Source organism: Alosa pseudoharengus, unplaced genomic scaffold (assembly GCF_046254945.1).
Source record: "Alosa pseudoharengus isolate Yale_2024_CS ecotype anadromous, Long Island Sound unplaced genomic scaffold, YU_APseudo_1.1 YU_APseudo_1.1_scf_13, whole genome shotgun sequence".
Classification (NCBI taxonomy): Eukaryota; Metazoa; Chordata; class Actinopteri; order Clupeiformes; family Clupeidae; genus Alosa; species Alosa pseudoharengus.
This window is the reverse complement of record NW_027468598.1, coordinates 1,342,159-1,358,924: the sequence shown is the minus strand read 5'-3', so window position 1 is coordinate 1,358,924 and position 16,766 is coordinate 1,342,159. Positions and strand designations below refer to the sequence as shown.

At 41.3% G+C, this 16,766-nt stretch overlaps 1 protein-coding gene and 1 long non-coding RNA gene across 8 annotated transcripts in view; one reads left to right on the top strand and one right to left on the bottom strand.

Moving 5' to 3' along the window:
- Window positions 1-16,766, bottom strand: part of exoc3l2b (exocyst complex component 3-like 2b) — a 227,356-nt gene that overhangs the window by 126,170 nt on the left and 84,420 nt on the right. The window lies entirely within an intron of this gene.
- LOC143121015 (uncharacterized) lies at window positions 12,527-13,233 on the top strand. The gene is made up of 3 exons (XR_012986354.1): window positions 12,527-12,559; window positions 12,659-12,818; window positions 13,149-13,233. It is a non-coding gene; the product is annotated as an uncharacterized LOC143121015 (long non-coding RNA).

The following is a 16,766-nucleotide window of genomic DNA, read 5'->3' as shown; positions in this document are numbered from 1 at the left end:
GCTTCCATCTCTGTGCAGTGCTACGTATCCAATGATAAGCAATCATGGAATCTGTCGACATCGTTAACTGACTCTTGTCCATATTCAGCGGCTTTACTAAATGATTTCCCAGCCTTGCACCAATTAAAGCCCCCATTAACTCAAGCCTTGGCAAAGTTATCTTCTTCAAGGGAGCCACCTTAGACTTTGATGCAACAAAGCTGGTCACAACATCACCATCCTCATTTTCCCCCCGCAAATATGCAACAGCACTGTAAGCTCTTTCACTTGCATCACAGAACACATGCAGTTTGTTTTCTTGGGGTCTTTGCGGTATTTCAATGTGGTACCATCTTGGAATCGCCACTAGATGGAGCTGTGGCAGCTCTGAACACCACTGATTCCATCTCTTAGCTAGGTCTGCTGGCAACTCCTCGTCCCATTCTAAGCCCCTCTCCCACAATTCTTGAAACAAGCATTTTACACGTATGGTGAATGGAGCAAGGAAACCTATTGGATCAAATATACGGGCAGTAGTCTGAATTACACTTCTCTTCGTGTTTTTCTTGTCTCTCAGTATATTTGTTAAGGCCTCCAAGTCGAACACAAAGTTGTCCTTTTCGGCTCTCCAGACTAGCCCTAACACCTTGAGTACCCCCCCCCCCCCCCGGTAGTGTCTGGGTCTGCTACACATTCCATCTCACCTTTAGTCCATTTTGCCTGAAGTTCAGCTGAATTGGTGACCCATTTACAAAGATTCATGTGGACATGGGACAAGATCTTCCTTGCCGTTGTAGTGATTGAGTATGCCTCGTTCACATCATTTGAGCTGGAGATATAGTCATCAACATAAAGGGATTCTAGCAAGGCCTTGACTGTATGTGGCTGCTCTTTCTCATACTGCCTAAGATGGTTTCTAATTGTAGCAGCCAACAGAAAGGGGCTTGGTGAAATTCCAAACACCACTCTGCACATTCGCATTATGCGTGGCTCTGCTTCACTAGCCTCAGCAGGAGGTCCATGGAGCCACAGGAATCTCACTGCATCCTTGTCTTCATTTGCTAGGCCCATCTGCAGGAAAGCCTTAGTGATGTCTGCTGTAAAGGCTATCTTGTGCAGTCTGAATTTGATCAGGACGTCTAGGAGATTTGGATTGAGGTTTGGCCCTGTTAGGAAACAGGCATTTAGAGATGGACAGCTCTCTTCATGGGCAGATGCATCAAAGACGATTCTTAATTTTGTTGTTGCCTTGTCCTCTCGCAGGACAGCATGATGTGGCATGTAGTATGTCACCTTTCCCTGTCCAGTACTCTCTGACACATCTTCGCAGATACCCTGCTGCAGGTAATCCTGGATTACATCATTATACCGGCTGTACAATGTCACATCCTTTCTGATTTTTTTCTGGAGGTTTTCAAATCTCCTATTTGCTACTTTGAAATTGTCTGGGAGGTCGGGCTTGTCAGGCCTCCATGGTAAGCCAACTTGATAGTGTCCATCCTTAAATGTAAGGCTCTGTTCAAAGCACTGTAGAGCCTCCACCTCATCGTTGCTTGCAGACTTCTGCTCAACAATTCACAAAGACTCCAGTTCCCAGAAGGACTGTAGCTGTTCTGACATTTGCATGTCCCTTCCTGTGCAAATCTGCATGCATGCTATGTCGGTTACATTGGAGGAGGACACTGGTCCCTGAACAGCCCATCTGAGGCAGCTTTCAATGGCAACTAAAGCTTCTGTTAATCTCTCAACTTTGCCAGATACTACTTGCCAATAAAAATCTGCACCGATTAGCACTCCCAACTCTGGGCTACCTGCCTTTTCTTGTGTAAAATCAGCAAGATACAAGCCCTTTCTCTGACATTCTCTTTGCACATGTTCACCAGGGACCCTGATGAGAGCAGCACACACTTGAGGGGTCTCGACTGCTTCAATCTCAATCCTCTGATGCGGGTTACTCACATTCTGCAGTAGCACCTTCACAATGTTACGCCTTGTTGTCAGTGGCTCTGTAGATCCAAAGGTATGAAGTTATAGTGTCTCCTGTTTCACCACTGGCAGTTTAAGCATTTTGACTACCCCCTCATGAACAAGCTTCTTTGGCTTCCTCCATCCAGCAAGCATCGCACAATGTGGGCCCTCTGCCTGTGCCTTGACAGTCTAAAGCAATACAGTGTTGTGGCGACGGTCGTTGCATTTCACCTCACTGGATATAGAGGACAAAACAGCATCAGAGTTGTTAATATCTGGTTGTGGTTCCGCTCGATCACAGATGAACTGGTGGTGTCTACGACTGCATATGGTGCATGAAATGCCTTCAACTCTGTGTTTTGGGCCCAAGCAGATAAAACACCTCCCTTAACTTCTGAGTTTTTCCTTTCGAGTGGTCAACGTGCTATCTGGACAGTTTTCTGGGTTGTGAGTGGGACTGTTACAGTATACACATGTCTGAGGAGCATTGCTTGCTGTGTGTAATGCGGCTGCTGTGGCCAAGCTAGCTCCTTTATACTTGTCTTTAAAGGGAGCATACTTGTTGACTGTTTGGCTTCCCTGTCCACCATCTGGTCTTGTCAATTGCGATGCTCTCTCTCTGCTTTGCACCTCCTTATGGAGAAACTGAATGAGTTCAGGCACCTTCCATTCATCAGAGTCTGTCTGCCTTGTGTAATCTAAAGCAATGTCATTTGGTATCAGCTGTAGTAGCACAGGGCATAACAGTGAACCATAGGTATCACTGTGCACACCTAGGGATTCCAAACTTCGAATTTGTATTTCACTTTTGTATTTTCTCATCATAAAGATTTGTGAGTGCAGCCACATTGGTCAATCTTTTCACAGGATTCAAGTTCAATAGTTTGGACATGTGTGAACTGATAACAATGTCCTTTCTTCCAAAACGGTTTGAAAGCAACTGCACTGCTGCATCATAATTCTGTTCAGTCATAGTGAGTCCTGAGATGCACCTTGCTGCAGCTCCAGTTAAGCAGGATTTCAAATAACTAAATTTCTCTCTTTTGCACAGTGTATCATTCCTGTGTATGGCTGAATCAAACTGAGTCCAAAATTCAAGCCATTGGCTAATTTCTCCATCATATTTCTCAATCTCTAATTTAGGAAGTTTCACAGCTCTTCTGTTTTGATTAGCCGCTCCACTATTATCCCCTCGCTCATCACGCGCGTTGTCAATGAGAATCTTAGGGTAACAATGTGTTCTTCATATTCCAACATACCCTCCAATTCTGTTTCCAAATCTTCCGTTTTGGTTCTTTCTTCTATTCCTTTGTCCAAGTCCATCAAAGTTTCCTCTTTGGTTGACAATACAGCCATCATTTCCCGAAGCTTGTCGCAGTCCGCCTTTCTTCTTACTGCATTCCTCTTCCATCCGATCTAACACCTTGGTCGTAGCGGCGCGAATCACTGTGCGCTTTCGCTTCATTCGTTCCAATTCTTCTGCCATTGTAGTTCGTTACCGTCTACCTTTCCATTTCGTTGATTCTTACTGTAATCTTCAGTCTGCAGTCCCGGGTTTTCGGCACCAAAATGTAATATAGTAATACTAATAATAACTTATAGTGAAAGAACAAGGCGAGTGTTTTCAACATAACGTCTTTACTACGAATCTCACGCAGAATACATTCACACAAGAACTTTTGCGGAAACAACACACACAATTCTACTTTCTGTAATTTCTAACTAGGGGTTTACACAAAGTCCATCCATAGTACAGGACTGTAAAATAATATAAGGTCAGGGCCTGATTGGAAAATAATTCTAAATTCACAACAAGCTGTGACAACGCACACCACGGATCTGGTGTGAATGTGCCATTAGTGTAGTGCCTTATGTATAGGGCAAATAATATCGATAATTATATGCTGTATGGTTGTTAAATGTATTGAATTTCTTCTAACGTCTTAATTGTTTATGTTTATATATATATGCATACAATGTTGTTTTGTTCACCATGTTAAAGTATTTTGTTGATCTTTGTTATACTGTTGTCTTGTCATTCTTGTAGTTCTAATAGTTACTGCTTATTTGTAAACATATGTTTATGTTATTTACCTGTTGTTGTTCCTGGTTATTTAATGAAATTGTTTAAGACTTTTTCTAAATAAAATGATTTATTTCCCCTTTCGTAAACCTAACACATGTGCCAGTGTCTCTATATTCTTGTTTTCATAGTAGAATGAAGCACACAGAGAAGCAGTTACCATCAGCTAGTCTGTATATCAGCCTTTATCTGTCCTCCCGACAATTGAGTTAGCCTCTTCAGAGTACAGTAAGACATCCATTATTGAGCTATGCATCTTTTTTGATGGTAAAACATCTTATTTTTGTTACATGACCATTATATCTGTGTATTTTTGGGTCAGATGTGGGTCAGAACACTTGTTATTGCGACTTGCAGTTGAGTAAATTAATCATAACTTCTGAACCAAAGTTGATAAATTGATTCTGTTTTTTTCACTGAGGAGAACACAACACTGTATATCTTTTACACACTATATCTACAATAGACATTAGGTGAAAAGTAAGATTCATCTTGATATTTTCGTGTTTTTTGATGTTGAATTTGGAAGGTATTGTTTAAAAACAATGTGTGTTACACTCAAACTTATTAACTATGATGTGTATCATTTAAAGGGCTAGTTCTCCTGATTACAGTGGTGGGTATATCTTATCTCTGCCATGTAGCATGGCCACACAATAAGCCTTTTTGTCTCACAAGGGCGTCTAATAAATTCATCATAACTTTTGAACAAAAGGTGACACATTGATTCTGTTTTTATCACTGAGTAGAGGACAAAATTGTGAATCTCCCATACACTCTATGTTTCAATTCAATTCAATTCAAAAAACTTTATTTATCCCCGAGGGGCAATTTTCTCTATGTAGGCATAGTGACATATAAGACATAACACAATATATAAGACATAACACAACATATAAGACAGGACAAAAGAAAGAACAGGACAGACAAAGAAAGAACAGGACAGACAGGAGCAGTGTTTGGAATAACGCCGTTTAAAATAACGGCGTTAGGTAACAACGTTATTTTTTCAGTAATGGGGTAATCTAACTAATTATTTTTTCCGTCGTTACAACGCCGTTACCGTTACTGGACGTTAAATGCGGTGCGTTACTATGCATTGATTGAATAAACTGTAACCCGAAAGCAACTCTGGTATGGCTCATAGTTAATGAGGAGATAAGCTTAATAACGAAGTAAGCTATTATGATTGGCTAAGGCAGAGTCATGTTTCATGGTAGCCAATCAAAGCCAGTGTTTTTACACACATGCCAGCACATGCGCCACACACACACACACACAACACAGAAACAGAGATTCGAAGAAGCAGAGATGGCGAGTGAGGAATCCGATGAGAAGTTGGCATTTTCAAGGTGGAGATATAACCACTATTTCAAATTCATTGCGGTCAAAGGCAAGAACGTGCAAGTGATGTGTACATTATGTCCAGGAATGTCGACATCCGTTGTAAGCAACTCTAATTTAATCTCACAACGACACACGCATCTACAAAGCTCGTGGCCAAAACCACCGATACCTCCACCACCACAGATGATAGCTCGCCATCCACTAGCACAGAAGGATTCGAGCAAGGTCCTCCAAGCAGGTAAAGCTAGATCTTTCTGGCTTACAACAAAAACCTTTGACACAGGCTGAAGTCAACCGTATGATAGGAAGGTATGTTGTTAAAAGTATGTTGCCATTATCGACGGTGGAGGATGATTCATTCCGAGCCATTATTTCTAAAATACCTAGGAAAGCAGGGGCCTGTACGCCATGCTCAAAGACGTTTGCTAAATACCTAGATGCTGAGTACGCCAAAATGAACACAGAGCTTAAAAAGAGTTTTGAGGAGTTGGACTATTTGTCTACAACGGCAGATATTTGGACTGAGCACAACCGCAGTTACCTCGGCGTGACTGCCCACTGGTTAGATCCACACAGCCTAGAGCGAAAGAAAGCAGCCTTGGCCTGCAGACGTTTCAAGGGCCGTCATACGTTTGACAGCATTGCTACTGAACTGGACAATATCCACTCATCTTTTAGCATTTCTAACAAAATCACAGCTACTGTCACAGACAATGGTTCGAATTTTGTAAAAGCCTTTAAAGTTTACCAGCCCGTTCAGGGTGATGACTCTGGGGAGGAGGATGATGATGATGATGTGACTTTTGTCGACCTTCATGATGCCTTACAAGACATGAATGTGGAAGAGGATGTGGAAGAGGATGTTGTGACTTTGCCACCACACCACAGATGTGCATTGCACACAGCAAACCTTATTTCATGCTCTGATGTGGACAAGTGGCTACTTTCAAGGCCAGGCATAAAAGCTGTGTACATAAGTGCCACCTCCAAATACACAGCTTTGTGGAACAAGGCCAGCCGTTCCACAGCGGCTGCAGAGATCGTGGACGAAGTCCTTGAAAGGAAGCTCCTTGTCCCATGTACGACCAGATGGAACTCCTTTCATGATGCTGTTGCTTGTGTCTGTGAATTCCCAATCGCCGAGCTGAACACCATTTCCTACAATTTTGGGTTGAAGGCCATCACGGATTGGGAGTACCAGTTCCTCAGAGAATACTGCACATTCTTGACATTCTTTAGGGCGAAGACAACTGTTTCTATGGCACCCTCCTACCCACACTGGAGACATTGATCTCCAAGACCCTGGACTTGAAGACTGGCCTCCAAATCCTTGGTGACCTTCCAGAGGCTGTTGTCAAGGTAAGAGCTAGTATTTCTTCAAATGCATTGAATACATACTCCCATACATTGAAATATTAATTAATTATGAATTATGAAATCAAAGTAAAATTAAATGTATATCTCTTAGCTCATAATGTGTAATGCTGTGTGTGTGTGTGTGTGTGTGTCTCATTTCAGGCAATCAAAACCAGATTCGCAGAGGTGCTGGAAAGTGAGACTGCCGTCTTGGCTGTGGTGACACTTCCCAGATTTAAACTACGTTGGCTGCGGACACAGGAAAGGAAGGACAACGCCAAGGCAAGTCTGCTGGCGGAATGCCGGAAAAGTGCCCAAGATGAAGACCAGCCAACAGGTACCAACGCACCAATGCGCAGCCTCAGCACCGGCTCAGCCATAGAGGATGAATTCTTTTTTTTTTGCTACAGTTACTGCAAAGACACTTTATATTATTTAACTGTTTACTTTTGAAGAAAATACTTGAAGTACAGAATGTCTACCAGACCAGTTGTCTGAGATTGGGAGTTTGATTTGTTTAATTAAGAATAAGACTACAGAGCTATACACACTTTTTTGTTGTTTAAAAGTTTACTTTTGTTGTGAACAAAACACTTGGAGGTACAGGTTGTTTACTTGACCAGTTGTCTCAGGTTGGTAGAATTTGATTTAATTTGCTAGAGTTAAATGCACTTTATATGGTGTAACTGTTTACTTTTTTTACAAAGATAATACTTGAAGTGCAGAATAAACATCTTGCTTTCTGTCAACGTGCAATAAATATCGAAAGTTATGTACAAACACCTGTCTGATCTACTCATTTCAACTGACTTGTGAAACTGCTCAAAAAAATCCAAATTCTTTGACAGATAGCAACTTTTTTTAACAGTAACGCAAATAGTTACTTTCCCTGGTAACAACTTACTTTTATTGTAGAGTAATTCAGTAACTAACTCAGTTACTTTTTGGAACAAGTAGTGAGTAACTATAACTAATTACTTTTTTAAAGTAACATTCCCAACACTGGACAGAAGTGTAAGGGGGGGGGGGGGGGTTAGTCACAGGAGATGGAGGAGGAGGTGGTCCTGTTAGTCTTAGCCAGAGGACAGCGCAGACGCCTGCCAGAGGGCAGCCATTTAAAAACTCTGTGTAGGACATGGGTAGAGTCTTCTAGGATGCAGTTGGCTTTCCTTAGTGTTGCCTTGTCGTGCAGTGGTGTCAGAGACTGAAGAGGGTGGCCAATGAACATGCATGAACATGTGTTCACAATGCTCTGGAGGTGTTTCTTATTTTTGACTGAGAGGGAGTGAAACCAGCACATGGATGAAAAGGTCAGTATACTTTCAATAAAGGACGTGTAAAAAATGCTGAGAATCTTCCTGTTCACTCCAAAGGAGTAAAGCTTCCTCAAGAAATACTGCCTCTGTTGACATTTTTTAATAATCACCTCTGTATTAGAGTCAAAACGCAGTTTGTCATCAATGACAGTGCCCAGGTATTTATATTCATGTACAACTTCCACTGGTTCCCCATGGATTGTAGTTGCAGTCCTGCTTCCTCTACGCTTAGTGAAGTCAATGAATATCTCCTTGGTCTTTGTAACATTTAGCTCCAAAAAGGAGCTATCATACCATTCCACAAACTCACTGAGGACAGGCCCGTGATCTTGGACAGAACCATGTAGCGGGGAAAGGAGAACAGTATTGTCAGCAAACTTCACTAGATGACGATCAGCATGGCGACTTCTACAGTCATCTGTGTACAAGATGAAAAGTAGTGGTGAGAGGGCACAACCCTAGGGTGAGCCAGTGGACGTGTATCTGATGTCAGAGAACTTCTTGTTGTCTGTGTTCTTTGGGTCAGAAAGTCTGTAATCCACAGAATTAGCTGATGATCCAGGTTGAAATAGTCCATAAGTTCTTTAGCCAGCATGTGAGGTTGAATGGTGTTAAAGGCAGATGAGAAATCTGCAAATAGGAGCCGGGCAAAAGAATTTGGGCTTTCTACATGTTCATGGATGGCATTCAATATGTAGATTTTGGCATCATCCACCCCTCTTTTGGCACGATATGCAAACTGAAGAGGATCCATCTTTAAAGCTGTGGCGCTGATAATGTGAGCTTTCACAATCCTCTCAAAGGCCTTCATAACAAGGGAGGTGAGGGCTATGGGTCTTAGGTCATTCAGGACTTTAAGGCTGCTCTTCTTGGGATTGTGAATGATTGTGGAGTGTTTCCATGACTGTGGGACATTGGCAGTAGATAGAGACCTCTGGAATATCTGCTGGAAAACTCCTCCAAGTTGCTCAGCACAGTATTTCAGTGGGTAACCGCAGATGTGATCTGGACCAGGAGCTTTCTTGATCTGTGTCCTCTTTAAACATTCCATCACAGACTCAACAGTGATGATGATGGGGTCACTCGGGGTCAAGCTACTGATGATATCCGCCAACTGAGACTGGTGATCTTTCTCAAACCTGGTGTAAAAAGAGTTAAGCTCATTGGGGAGGGATTCATCACTGTTGCCAGCCACACACACAGGTCTGAAGTCAGTCACAGTGTTGACTGCTGCCATTGTCTTAATACCCTGCCAGACCTCGTGGAGATTACCTTGTGTGAATTTCTCTTCGATCTTGCTTTTATACGCTGCTTTAGTTTTTTGATGGCCTGCTTCACCTCTCTGTTGACTTGTTTTTTTCTCCAACACAGATCCAGTGTAGAACAGTCGTTTCTTTTTGTTCAGGATAGCCTTAAGTTCTTTAGTGACCTAAGGTTTATTATTGGGAAAGATGGTGATTTCTTTCGTGGGGATGATATTATCTACACAAAAAGATATATAAAATGAAACACTGTCAACCTGCTCATTTAGGGTGAGATCAGGTTGTAAAAATATGTCCCAAGATGTACACTCAAAACATGCCCTTAGTTCATCAATACTTTGCTCGGTCCACTGTTTTATAGAATTAAACACGTTCTCTCTTCTCTTGACAACTGGTGCGTATTCAGGTGCAAGGGGGATAGAGCTATGATCAGCAGTTCCCAGAGGAGGGAGGGGTAGAGATTTATAAGCCCAGGCATGGACAGACTCTCGCGAATGATAGCTGTAGAGCACCAGCGGTTGTTGATATAAAGACAAACTCAGCCTCTGTGTGCTTTTCCAGTGCTACATTTGTCTCTATCGAGCCTTAACAGAGTGTTGAAGCCTTCAATAAAGAGTGCATGGTCATCTATGCTGCTATCAAGCCATGTTTCCGTAAACGCCAGGATGGAAGCATTCCTATATTCATGCATGTAGTTAATATTTGCTTGTAGCTCGTCTATCTTATTCCTTAAGGAACGGACGTTACTAAGGATGACAGAGGGTAGCGCTCTGTGTTTACTTTCTCTTTTGAGTTTAGTTCTGACACCAGCTTTCCTACCCCATTTCCTTAGTCGTCTTCTATGATTGTCATCTTGAGTTAACTCCGCCGGAATATTCCATAGGCTTATCCATGAACAAGTCAGCAAGTCAGCTTGCAGGTTTCTCCAGTTTAGTAGAAATTTCCTTGTGTATCTAGGAGACTGCTTCCAGTTTTCCAATCAGAGAATCCCATGGCTGATGGAATCGAAAAGTAGCCTTATGAAGTTGCGGTAGCTTGATACAAAAACAAAAGCGGCGTCCTTTCGCGTTCCGTTACTATGCAACTCCAAATCTTAAGTTTTCTGTATCTTAGGCCTTCTGAGATCAAAAAGCAGCAGTGTCTTATATCGTTATAACGTAAAAAACAAAGAGGAAGATGATGCACGAACATAAAAACGTTAAAAACCCTGATAAACAGACAATATAACAAAAAACACTATGCCATACACAGTTGGTCACCACAAGAGCAGCGCCACGACGTCCATGTTTTTCTCTATCTACAACAGAAATTGGGAGAAAAATTAGATTAATCTTAACACACTGATATTTTCGTGTTTTTTGGGGTTGAATTTTAAGGATAATTTCTAAAAATTATATATGTTCTCCTCAAACTTATTATTATAAAAATTCCCAGTTTCCCATGTGTGTATGACAAATTAAGTTACAGTTGGCAGTGCTTCGACTTGGCCAGCTTCACTCACGGTCCGCGCGCGGGATGACACGGTATCACGCGACTTTAATTTGTATTTTTCCAGTGACGCTGCAACGACGCTGCAACAACCCAAACAACCGGTAGATGTCTCAAGTGAGCAGGGTGTCTCGTAAAAAGAAATGGAGCCTGGACCTTCCCACCTCTGTGACAGCTTAAAAGAAGTCGAGAGGACTCCTAACTCACAGACCTATTCACAAACCTGCAGCATTTTGCCGTGTTTTGAAATCCTATGCAGCTACAGGAGCTTCCAATCGTGAGGTTCAATTTTGCATTGTAGGCATAACTAACATGCAATAACGCCACCAACAACAACCAAAACTAGGCTAATCATTGTCAACATGTAAATTAAATGTAACATTATTGTGAATCAAATTAAAATGTTCTCTTTTGCAAACGTAGGCATAGTAACAGAATAATTTAATAATGTTACAAAGATACTACATCAATCCGTATGTTTCATTAGGCTACTAGGCTATTTGTTTTGCCTTACTCTTGATTCATTTAGGCTAGGCCTTTTTATTCAGGGGCCATATTCACAAAGAATTTTAAGGCTAAAAGTAGCTCCTAACTGGCGAATTTAGTCACTCCTAACTTTAGGACTCCTATTTTTTTTCACAAAAAGTAATTCACGAAGCATTTTAGACCTAAAAGTAGCACCTAAGTCTGGGACAGCTTAAAAGAAGTCAAGAGGACTCCTAACTCACTAAGACCTATTCATAAACAGCTTTTTGTGGCATTTTACGTTGCGATGTTTTGAAATGCGATAGCCTATGCGGCAACAGGAGCTTTCAATCGCGGCCCAGATAGCAAATCATTTTGGCTTTGTTTTGGTATACATTTGGCCTCTTTGGGCTTGTTTTGGCACAGGAAAAGCTCCCTCGAAGTCTTTTGGGCGACCTGTGGCTTAATTATGATTTGCCATAATACATAAAGGGCGCCATGCAATTTTGGCTTAGTTATGGCCTATGTCTGGTTAACCCAGCTGAAAAGTTGATGAGCGGGACCGCATCGCATGACTTAAGGGTGCACTTTGGCATCTCTCTGGCTTGCCAAAAGGCTGTGCAAACGCCGGGAATTTTGAACATTCCATGCCCAGAAGAGCCCCCAGTCTCACATCAGTTTGCCAGCAGACAACGTAAGGTAAGTCGCGTTTATTCTCATTTTTAAAAGACATTGTCATTGCTAACATCAAGTTACTCAGAATATTCGTTTATATGTTATAAACGCCAGTCATGCCCTCCACACCGTTACATGTAAATAGCCTGTCATATAATTCAGTGAGCCGATCATTGGCTACCTGCATTTGGCCTATAAAACTGCATTTAACGTGCATGAAGGCATTTTAGATGTGAAGTATGGCAGGCTAAATGTATGTACGTTACCTTCGAAAACATCGAGAAATGCAAACGGGATCTGCTAGCAAGTTGTAGGAAATGAACATAGACAATAGGCTAGTAGACATAAACAGTAGGCTATAAGATATTTAGGTGCAGGACTATCATAGGCTAATATCCCCTTGTTTTTTCAGCTCTTCTGCGTGATCTGTTGGTAAACCAACAAATTCTGCTGGACCAGCAGAAGACCATGATCCGCATTCTTCAGGACCTCCACAAATCCATCCAGGGAGGTCAGATGTGCACCACCACCAGGCATACTGCTTATTTTCCCCTGGGGATGAGGGGGCACTGGACGTCTTGGAGCGCGACCTCGCAAGCAGGGACCTTCACCAGGAATTGGTGAGCTCCTTTTGATTTCTCTTAGAATGGTATGCTGAGTGATCTATCAAACAATAGTACTTTTATTTTGAGTAAATAATACCACTGGTTCTTTTATAGGTCATCACTCTTGGATTGGCAGGGGGAGTGGATGTGAAGGACAGTGTCTGGCGCATACTGAAGCAGGCCATTAGGAACAATCTGGCCAAGAAAATGTCATGGCGGGGATTGAACGGGAAAATCCCGTTTGAGAAATTACATCTCAAATCAGTTGTTATGGGTAAGCATTTAAACTGTTCATCACTGTTCACAAAGATCCTGTTCTCGGCTCTGACATTTTTTTTCCCAAAGGCTCCTGTAGCAATAGGGATATCAGGCTGAAACCATCATTCAACTGTCAGCCAATTCTTAGTAGAATTTAACTGAACTCAAAGCATTTTTGCAATGTGGAAGACAACAGAACCTTCACACCTATCTTCCAGATGATTAGTTTGTTTGACAATGCTTACAGTCCGCATAGTGAAGAAGATTGTAGCATACATTATTGCTGTTTAGAATCTGTTAAATCACTGACACTGAAAACTTGTTTTGTGTATGTTCTCATTTACAGATGCAGTGAGGAGAAATCCATCCTGCTTATCTGCTACAAACAAAGAAATTGAGGAGGCTGTGAAGAGGTGGTTTTACTGGGCTGGGGATAGGGAGGGTGGGAGGAAAAACCACCAGCTGCCTCCCAACCAGGAGCAACAAGCACAACAGCTTTAATAAAACATTAATACTAGGCTAGGCCTTTTTATTCAGTTATTAATCATCTTCCGTCCTTCGCACTACTTGTGTAGCGCAGGCATTCATTCAAAGCATAGAACATATATGGCACATTTTATGCTTGGTCAATGACACATGTGCACATCATCACAATAATGATTTCCAATATTGTATACCTACTAGGTTTCAAATAAATCAGTTAAGGCATTGCCCATTCTGACACATTTCCTGTTTGGCCAGGTGGTGGCGCTATGCCAGGCAGGCCAATAGGGTTTTTCAATATTCTCATTATCATAATATCTATTAACCTGACTGTTCATTCAATGCACTTTGAATTTGACACATTTCCTGTTTATGTGCAAGATATTATAATCATAACATATTACAACATATCAAAAATCCCTTCGCAATTTAACATCAGCGTCATCTTGCCATCATATTTGCCAAGTTTCACATGAATCTGACAAACCGTCTAGGAGTACATTCAAATCTATCATAAGACATCAGTGTTCTTGTCATTCTTTTTGTTGCCAGTGGGTGGCGCTATGCCAAATATGGATTATGGGCTTGTGAATATTGTCATTACCATGGTATTCAATAACCTGTGAAATTTAAAACATTTCAAGCTATGCATGGTGAATTAAGACACATTTATTGTTTTTATGGAAGGGTATAAAAATTCATAGTTTCGCCATTTTGTCAAATTACAACATATTAAAAAAAGCTTCTCAATTTAGAATGGTGCGTTTGTGAAATGTACATATTTGATGCGTGGGCTATTTGCTTTTGTATTTTATTTTCTGCCACATTTACTCGCTTGGCCAGGTGGGGGCGCAATGCAAGGCAGGCCCATTGGGTGTCATCATAATCATAATATATATTAACCTGAGAAATTTCAGACCATTAATTTTAAGCAAAGAACATTTCTGATACACTTTTTGGTTGGCCAGATGGTGGCGCTATGTTAGGCATGAAAATTACACATGTGATATCATCACAATAATGATATCCAAAATGTTTGTAAACTTTCAGATCAATCACTTAAGGCATTGTCCATTTCTGGCACATTTCCTGCTTGACCAGGTGGTGGCGCTATGCCAGGCAGGCCCATTGGGTGTCTGGATATCATTATAATCATAATATCTATTAACCTGAGAAGTTTCAGACCATTTATTCAAAGCATAGAGCATTTCTGGCACATTTCCTGCTTGGCCAGATGGTGGCGCTATGCTAGGCCTTTGAATTACGCATGTGAATATCATCACAATAATGATATCCAATATTTTATAAAGTTTCAGATCAATCACTTAAGGCATTTTCCATTTCTGGCACATTTCCTGCTTGGCCAGGTGGTGGCGCTATGCCAGGCAGGCCCATTGGGTGTCTGGATATCATCATAATCATGATATCTATTAATCTGAGAAGTTTCAGACCATTCATTCAATGCACTGTGATTTATGACACATTTCCTGTTTATGTGGTGAGATATTAAAATCATATCAAATAAATTACAACATTCAAAAATCCCTTCACAATTTAACATCAGCGACATCTTGGCATAATGTTTGCCAAATTTCAAATGAATCTGACAAACCGTCTAGGAGGAGTATGTTCAAATTGATCATGTGAAATCAGCATAATTGCCATTCTTTCTGTTGCCAGTTGGTGGCGCTATGCCAAACATGCATTATGGGCATGTGAATATTATCATTAACATGGTCTTTAATGACCTGTGAAATTTAAAACATTTCAAGCCATCCATGGTGAATTATGACACATTTATTGTTTGTGTGGAACGGTATTAAAATGAACAATTTCGCCATTTTGTCAAATTACAACATATCAAAAAAAGGCTGCACAATTTAGAATCAGGAACATCTCAACGTCATGTATACCAACTTTGACATGAATCGGATCAACCGTCTAGGAGGAGTACGTTAAAATTGATCATGTCCACAATGCACAAATTCTCAATTACCTCACTTCCTGTGGGCGTGGCTAATGGCATGTTAATACAAAAGTTGTTTGGTTTTGAGAGTTGCATACACCCACCAAATTTGGTGTGTGTATCTAAAACTATATGCCAACCACAAGTCACAGTGACATAAGGGGGCGCTATGGAGTTCCTGGGCAACGCCCGGTGCCAAGCTTTTTTCCCTGTCTATTCACTGTACCACTTGATGTGTGTGCCAAATTTCATGCGTTTTCACCCATGGGAAGCACCTCTTTTGGCATCATGATTCATCACATATTTCATCACATATTAGTCTGCACAAAATCCCAAATATCTCACTTCCTGTTGGGCGTGGCTAATGCATTGTACATACGAAAGTTGTTCATCTTGGGGAGATACAGACACCTACCAAATTTGGTGTGTGTAGCTGAAAGTCTCTGCCCACCACGGGATCAGTCACCTAAGGGGGCGCTAGCGAGTCCCTGGGCCATGCCCGGGGCCAAGCTTTTGTACCTAGCTGCTTTGTGTGACACCTGACGTGTGTGCCAAATTTCAAGACTTTTCGACCATGTTAACTACCTCAAAAACAGGACAGCAAAAAAGTAGAATAACAATAATAAATATAGCCGCAAGCGGCAATGGCGGGCCCGAGCACCTGCGGGCCGCAACCCGTGACATGTCGGAATCCAACAAAGCACCGACGTGGTGCGTTTGTGAAATGTACATATTTGATGCGTGTGCTGTTTGTTTTTGTATTTTATTTTCTGCCACATTTACTCGCTTGGCCAGGTGGGGGCGTAATGCAAGGCAGGCCCATTGGGTGTCATCATAATCATAATATATATTAAACTGAGAAATTTCAGACCATTTATTTTAAGCAAAGAACATTTCTGATACACTTTTTGGTTGGCCAGATGGTGGCGCTATGTTAGGCATTAAAAATTACACATGTGAATATCATCACAATAATGATATCCAAAATGTTTGTAAACTTTCAGATCAATCACTTAAGGCATTGTCCATTTCTGGCACATTTCCTGCTTGACCAGGTGGTGGCGCTATGCCAGGCAGGCCCATTGGGTGTCTGGATATCATCATAATCATAATATCTATTAACCTGAAAAGTTTCAGACCATTCATTCAATGCACTGTGATTTATGACACATTTCCTGTTTATGTGGTGAGATATTAAAATCATATCAAATACATTACAACATTCAAAAATCCATTCACAATTTAACATCAGCGACATCTTGGCATAATGTTTGCCAAATTTCAAATGAATCTGACAAACCGTCTAGGAGGAGTATGTTCAAATTGATCATGTGAAATCAGCATAATTGCCATTCTTTCTGTTGCCAGTTGGTGGCGCTATGCCAAACATGCATTATGGGCATGTGAATATTATCATTAACATGGTCTTCAATGACCTGTGAAATTTAAAACATTTCAAGCCATGCATGGTGAATTATGACACATTTATTGTTTATGTGGAAGGGTATTAAAATT